This window comes from Onthophagus taurus, chromosome 6 (assembly GCF_036711975.1).
Source record: "Onthophagus taurus isolate NC chromosome 6, IU_Otau_3.0, whole genome shotgun sequence".
NCBI classification, from domain to species: domain Eukaryota; kingdom Metazoa; phylum Arthropoda; class Insecta; order Coleoptera; family Scarabaeidae; genus Onthophagus; species Onthophagus taurus.
This window is the reverse complement of record NC_091971.1, coordinates 31,730,035-31,738,266: the sequence shown is the minus strand read 5'-3', so window position 1 is coordinate 31,738,266 and position 8,232 is coordinate 31,730,035. Positions and strand designations below refer to the sequence as shown.

Below are 8,232 nucleotides of genomic sequence, written 5' to 3'. Positions count from 1 at the left end.
ATCTTTACACGACTGATGCCAGCTTTAGGTTTATGTTTCAAGAACTTTCAAAAATTAATACTTCATTTAGCAGAGCCTTGCAATCTGAATTAAAGCAGCGAATAAATGAACGAAGAACAGTAACATCAAGTGTACTGAGCTATCTCTGTAATCCGCTTAAATATATATTAAAAAATCGGATGATTTATTTTTTGATCATCCAGATACTATGGAAATATCCCATTTTTTTTTCTAACTTGATACAAAGGTTATCACCCACATCGTCGTCGTCGCCAACAATGCAAGAGGAAGACGATATTCCGCTATCTTGTCTTAAAAACAATCAACAAGGTAATGAACTGTCATTAGCAGAAAAATTAAATAGGATATTTGAAAATGCAATGTCTACGTCCACCAGCACGAGAGCAATATCACCACCTCAAATTGGAACATCAACAAGAAATTCATTAATTACAATAATCAAAGACGAAATGACCCTTTTCGAGAAACGCGGTTGTCGAGGCAAGAATCTTCAACTATGCTACGAGTGTTTGCTAACCATACCGCCCACGAGTGTACAATCGGAAAGGGCGTTTTCTATTGCCGGTCGTTTTGCAACGAAAATACGCTCGGTATTAGGAGATAAATCTTTAAACGCACTTGTAGCACTCAAAGCATATTTTAAAAAATAAATTTTTTTTTAATTTGCTATTTTGTGATTTTTTTTATGTTTCTCTCATTCTATATAAATTTGTTTTATTCAATTGGTGAACTCCTACAGTAACACTAAAGTAAAAAACCCAAAGTACGTTTTTAAATGTTTTTTAAATATTTTTTTACAAACGTAGTTTGATTTCGGGACTATTTTCGGGAATTCGGGACCTTTGGTCCAAGTACCGGGAATTAGAATTTAGTCCCGAATCCCGAAAACATTTTTGGTCCCGGGAATTGGACACCCTACACAAGAATGAGCACGTAACAAATTAAATTCTCTTATTCGTTGAATAACTCTCTCTACATGAATTCTTAAACTTGCAATTCTTTTACTCTCCATAACATCTGATGAGGTGCTTGGAACATCTGCTGACACTGATGGTGGCCTTACTAAGGTACACTTCTTCTTCAGCAATAAAGGGACAATATGTTTAAAGCCACGATCAGCCATAACCCACGCCTGTTTAGGTAGTTTGTTAAGAAATTGCGATTTTTGTACAATTTCTTTATCAGACGCACGTCCTGCATAGCCCTTAGAGACAAAATTGATGAATCCATTTGGACAACAAGATAAAAGATACTTCACTGTGTTACATTTTTTGTATTCAGACCATGTTAAGCTTTGATGCAGTGGATTCGATGGTTTCTCAATTTCTATTTCAAAACAATCAATAATAGATTGTACCTTACTATATCTCCGTCTAAATGGAATCGGCGTTGTTCTCTTTATCATTCTTGGAGTAGGCCAAAAAATTAAATTTTGTAACACTGTAGCTATTTTTGGCACATGCTCAGTAAATATTTGGTGAATTTGGACTGCACTCACTCCAAAATCGATTGATATCCTTGTCAACGGATCGTTCAATTTAACCTTTTTTAAAACTATAAAAATGTCTCTTGTATTCACTGCTGCCCTTTCCGATAATAAGTGGACTACTTCAAATATTTCCTTAGGCAATCCCAAATAAAACTTTGAATTTGATTGTGTTACGGGGGATGGATTGCGCCGAAGAAGAAACAACAGTCGTTGAATAAAACAAAATAATTTATTTACAAAATATGTACAAAAAAAAACCCTCAACGGTTTTTTATGACGAAAAGGGGTCGTCTTCGAATTGGCGGTTGAAGTGCTGGCTTGTTGTCGCTGTTGTTGTCGCCTCGGAGTTCGGTTGGAATTAACCGCTGATGGAAACCCGGCCGCCTTATATAGGCGCCCTTGGGTAAAACCCTATCAACCGGGCGTTGTGGTTGGTTGGCGACCGTCCGATCCGTAGGTAGTGTTGACGACCAATGGCCAAGCAGATCGAACGGCACTCAATTCGTACTTGGTGACAATTGTATGGCTCCCATCGTTGAATTAAACCTAATCACTTGAGCTTCTCTCCTCTTCACATCCTCTTCACAAGGTGTACTTGTTTGTAGATCCATCAACTCATCAGAGGCTGTAAATGGATTTGAACTTTTAGAAGGAGAAGGTATTTCCATACCATCACTTTCTTCTAATTTCACTTTAGTTCGTTTCGGGGACTGTATAACGTCCGGTGATAAAATCTTATGTGGTACAACTTTTGGTTTTAATCGTAACTTAATACTTAAGTCACCTTGGTCCTTAAATGTTTTGAAAAACATCCAATTTTCAGCGTCATTTTCAAACTAAAAGAAAAATAATTAAATAAGATAATCAATTTACAAATATGTAATTTAAACTTACATCAAAGTGTTGTTCACAGCAGACAAAACGTGTTGTAATGTTGGGATTTTTATCTAAACCTACTGCCTCAAACCATCGTTTTCGACGGTCTACATTTAGTGGAACTGGTACAAAATATAGTTCTGGATTTTTATTTTTATCATTGTCACAAGTTGGCACAAAGCAACTATTTTTAAAACTCATCTTAACTTTACTTATTCTTAACACGTAAACAGTCGACGATATTATACGTTTGACATTTGAGGTGCGTTTGGAGGTTAACGCGAGACACGAAAATATCATAACAACACAGAGGTCGCCACATGTAACCAACTACAAAACATAGAACGTCTGTGATTTCTTTCTTCTTACTTAAAACGTCACAATGAATCAGGGGTGGGGAATTTTAAAGTTTTACATTAATTATTGCAAAAATTAAACAATTTTCGAACGTGAAAACGTTACTAATCCGTCTAATTTAATTTACATTATCGATTTTTTGAAAGACGGTCTTTCTCATCGATTGACCTTAACGGCCCTATTGTTACCAAATTCATGGAATTGGTGGTAGAAAACATCGGCTACATTTTTTGATGGAGCTGCTACTAGGCTCGGCTACTAGAGCGATATTTCCCAGATTTCCTTTGTTATGAAAACAAAATTAGAAAGGAATGACGATACTGGTGCAACATGGCACCCGAAACGTTAAATATTTTTTCAAAAGACGCACGACTTAACTCGAAAGTTTCTAGTTCTAGGTCTAGTGTTGGTTCTAGTGATAGTGCTAGTGTTAGTTCTACTTTAAACTTATAATATTTATTTCTGTGAAGAATATGTTTTATGTTATTATGTTGTTTTAATAATGAAATAAACTTAATAAGCAAAAACTGGAAACTGGAATTCACTTTATACGCGGTGGGAATGACGATTTTAACAATAAAGATGTTGGGTGTGACGAATATGTTCGCATGCGGCAAAACGAATCGCACACCGGGTTGTCCACACACGCTCGACGTAAAAAGCGCTTAAGAGGTTAATGTTGTGAAAAGCTATCGAAGAAGAGAGAAGCTGCAGAGAGTATCTGCAGACGGTACTTGGAAAAAGAAAGGATTTAAATCTTTGTTCCGGGTAACAACTCTCATAGCGTATTACTGGGGCAAAGTTATTGATCTACATAGATATGCGAAGCAGTTACTTGCTTGTGCAAAATGGCAGAATAAATCCAAGAATTCTCGAGAACTTTTTAATTTAGGGGTAGTAACGGTCGTTACTGTTAGGAACTAAAGTAGTTTATTGGGATACACGACCAACACGACAAAGGCTAGATAATTGAAAAGAGGCTTCCTTTTATCTTTACGTAAGTTTACTAACTTTTAAGTCACGTAAGTTTTTTATACCACAAAAACTGGAAAGAAACAAGGCTGGCCAACCGTCGTCACGGCAAAACACCAAATACACTAAAAGTAACCACTAGGTGGCGTTGAGAGGGGGACTAAAATTGAAATTATGAAAAAGAAACAAAAACCGAAAAAGAACTAGAAAACCAAAGAATCACCCTCAATCGATGTTTGATCCCTTCTACCCCAGTCCTTCATAACAAGGTAACTGTAAATAGAACTAAGGTTCTGGGTGTCAGTTCTGAAGTTTAAGGAATTAACCTCTTTATTGATGTAAAACATCTCTAAGAACAATCTCTTTGAATAAATTGATTCCTTATCAACAATCTGAGAATTCTCAAAATTAAAATGGTGACCACTGAGAACATGGTGATGAACCAACGCACTCTTGTTTTCATCTCTAGATTGACAATCACGTTTATGTTGTTTGATCCTAGCATCAAAATACTGAAATTGCTGCGTCTTATGGACGAAATACAGCTGCAATGTTGAAGAGGCAGGTTAAACAATAGGAAACATTTTTTAATGAAGTGCAGAAGACATGGACTCCTTCCAACCCACATAAAAAATGGTAGCAAGAATGCTGTTGCCTTGTTGGACGAGGCAAGAGGAACCATCTCTCATAAAGTTAATGAGTTTAATATAAGGTTAGGAGCTAAGATTCTTAATTTTGAAATTCAAATTACTTGCTATGATTTAAAAAAGGTTGATGAATCTATTGCGGAGCTAAAAAATAAATTGTACAATGTGTTACCCTCTCACATGTGTGGGGAATTTGAGATCAGATTAGCTTTTTCGTATTCAAAGATTTTTAATAGAGTAAAGTGCATTAATGTTAAAAAGTTTAAAGTTTTAAAGAATAGTAATTTAAAAAATTCAAAAAAAATGTTTAATGACAACAAGGGCTGGTTCGTCAATAATACATCTATCCAAATACCTGAAGATGTCAAAGATTTTTTGTCATTGGGACCTAAGTTTGGCTTAATCCCTGATGCCACTACTTTGTCTGTTCCTAAGCTGTTGGCAGATGTAGAGTCTATAATTAAAGTTTTGCCTAGTAATTTACAAAACATAAAAAGAGCTCAAGTTACAAACATTGTGACTAATTTTCTTAATGGACACCAACACCTGAACAGTACCCAGCTGTTTTTGAAGAGGAGTTTGATCTCTACAAAAAGGTTTTTGAGTCTCGAAAGAGAGGACCCGATTCTTATATTAAGAGCAGATAAAGGACAGGTTACAGTAGCTATGTTTAAATCAGAATATATATCGAAGTCTTTAGACTTATTTAATGATCAGTCCACTTATTGTGTTTTGGATAGGGACCCCACTTTAAAGATACAAAACAGAAACAATAAATTTTCAAAAATTTTATTAGAAAGGGAATACATTGATAAGAGATTGTATAACAGCCTTAGATGTCACAATGGTGTCATTCCCAAGTATTATGGGTTGCCGAAGATCCACAAGGTGAACTGTCCTTTGAGACCTATCATATCTTTTGTGGGTTCCTCCACATATCACTTGTCAGAGTTCCTGTCAGGTATTCTGAAACTTTCTTTTAGTGAGAGAACTTCCTACAATATCAAGGATACTTTCTCTTTTGTATAGAAAATTAGGGATATAAAACTCCCTCCTAACTTTATGCTTATCTCACTTGATGTGGTGTCTCTCTTCACCAACATACCTCTCAACTTGGTGAGAGATATATTGTTACAAAATTGGGACCTAGTAAGTTCTGTCACTCCCATTGATATGGATTTGTTTTTACAATTGATAGTGTTCCTGTTTGAGTCTTCGGTATTTACTTTCAATGATGTTATTTACAGTCAAAAATTTGGCACTCCAATGGGAAGTCCTTTGAGCCCCATCTTGGCCACAATGGTGATGGATCATCTTCTCGATCAATGTATTCCTTTGTTGGGTTTTTCTCTTCCTTTTATCTACAAGTATGTGGACGATATAATTTGCGCTGTACCTGTCGACCGCATCGACGATGTTATGGATGTGTTCAACAACTTTGATAGTCATTTACAGTTCACGGTTGAAACTGAATCTAACTCTAGTGTTCCTTTTCTCGATACTATTGTTATAAGAAATTTAGATCAAACTATTAGTTTAAATTGGTATACTAAGCCAACATATTCGGGGAGATATATCAACTTTCATTCAAACCATCCTCTCAATCAGAAACTGAACACTGTGGTTGCTATGGTTAACCGTGTCAGATCCATCTCTGATGTCCGCTTTCTTGACTCTAACCTAAAAAAGCTCCGGGATATATTCGTCAACAACGGGTATCCGATAGGTCTAGTTAATAGAATTCTTTATCATAATGGTACTTACCATCGTAATATTAGTCAACCTTCTGAGGGTGACGACCAACACGATATATCTAGCCTCCCTGGCCCCCGGACCCACTTTGCTAAGATTCCCTTCGTCCCCAGGCTGACTGATAAACTTGTTTCAGTTCTGAGGTTTGACTCGGTTAGGTTTGCTAAATGCAATTCTTTGCCTTTATCCACCTGTTTTTCAAGGACTAAGGATCTGGTTCCTAAAGGTTTACAATCTAATGTTATTTATAGGGTTCCTTGCAATAATTGCGAAAAAACCTACATAGGCACTACCAGTCAGTATTTTGATGCTAGGATCAAACAACATAAACGTGATTGTCAATCTAGAGATGAAAACAAGAGTGCGTTGGTTCATCACCATGTTCTCAGTGGTCACCATTTTAATTTTGAGAATTCTCAGATTGTTGATAAGGAATCAATTTATTCAAAGAGATTGTTCTTAGAGATGTTTTACATCAATAAAGAGATTAATTCCTTAAACTTCAGAACTGACACCCAGAACCTTAGTTCTATTTACAGTTACCTTGTTATGAAGGACTGGGGTAGAAGGGATCAAACATCGATTGAGGGTGATTCTTTGGTTTTCTAGTTCTTTTTCGGTTTTTGTTTCCTTTTTCATAATTTCAATTTTATTCCCCCTCTCAACGCCACCTAGTGGTTACTTTTAGTGTATTTGGTGTTTTGCCGTGACGACGGTTGGCCAGCCTTGTTTCTTTCCAGTTTTTGTGGTATAAAAAACTTACGTGACTTATTGCGTCTTAATTTTTAACGAAAAATTTTATCGTGTTCTCTTTGTAAGTAATACTTATTTTAATGGTTTCAAAATTAACTTTGTAATGATTTTTAGTATCTTTTGATCTTTAATTACTCACCTTTAGTGAATTATTAGAAGTATAGTTTTTATAAGATATGTCTAGTGCTCAAAGTTTGCGACCTCATGTTTAGCTTTGGTTCAGTTCCTTTATGCAATCCATTTTTGTAAGTTGTTCAATTGTTTGCTTGTTAACTATTGTAACTTTTGTTTTCTCAATATTGTAGTTACCTCTGAAGAAGGAAAAATAAAATTTCCGAAAGCTCGGTAAAGATAAAAGGAAGCCTCTTTTCAATTATCTAGCCTTTGTCGTGTTGGTCGTGTATCCCAATAAACTACTTTAATTCTCGAGAACATTTAGAACGGGAACACGACCATGAAGACTGTACCAAACATCATGAAGGTTCTGCAGGAAGCATGGAAGTGGAGTCTGTAAAATAGATGTTTTTAAAATCAGAAGACGTGCATGGCGTAAAATACGGAAATTATATTGGCGACGATGATTCCAAGATATTTGCAAAAATTCTCAATTTGAATCCTTATAGTGATGATCATTAAGTTTTAAAAAGTGAATGTTATAGGTCACGTCCAAAAGAGAATGGGAGCTCGACTCAGAAACATTCCAAAAACTAAAAAGCTAGGTGGAAAGGCAAACTTACAGAGTCATTAGTGAAAAAGCTCAGGACTGTTAGATAATGTGGAAGACATGAAACTGTCTTCCACACTGAACAGATTGTTAAATATCGTAAAATTCCTTACGTAAATGAACTTACGGGTAAAATTAAAAAAGTCTTTAAGAATATTGACAACATCAAAGTTGTGGATTGTTACGATAACAAATTGCAAAAATATTTCACTAAAGTCAAGGACAGCACTGATCCACTATTAAAATCAGGTGTTATCTATTGCATTTCGTGTGGGGAATGCAATGGCAAATACATTGGACAAACCAATCAGTGGCTAAAAAGTAGGATTTCGAAACACAAAAGCAATTGCAGGTTATTAAAAACCTCCTGTGCTCTGTCACAACATACGACATGAAAGAAAGCAATTATGGCGACATACTATCATTTGATTTCCACAAATGAAAATCCTCGACATCAGTATTGCCCAGAGGGAGAAGACAGCTTGTTGCGAGTGGAAGAAACTGTTTAGAATTCATTCGATAAAATTTCATTTTGTTATGTTTATTTCTCATATTTTATTTAATTCAATTTTTCGTATACAGGGTGATTCACATAAGAACCGACACAGAGCAGGGACATGTAGAGGACAATAAATTAAGAT

General features: G+C 35.7%; 1 long non-coding RNA gene across 1 annotated transcript; it reads right to left on the bottom strand.

The window, feature by feature from the left end:
• Positions 1–3,748: 3,748 nt before the first annotated feature.
• On the bottom strand, positions 3,749–7,014 carry LOC139430095 (uncharacterized). The gene is made up of 3 exons (XR_011640653.1): positions 6,127–7,014; positions 5,270–6,042; positions 3,749–3,853 (listed from the first exon to the last, which is right to left on the bottom strand). It is a non-coding gene; the product is annotated as an uncharacterized lncRNA (long non-coding RNA).
• Positions 7,015–8,232: the final 1,218 nt, after the last annotated feature.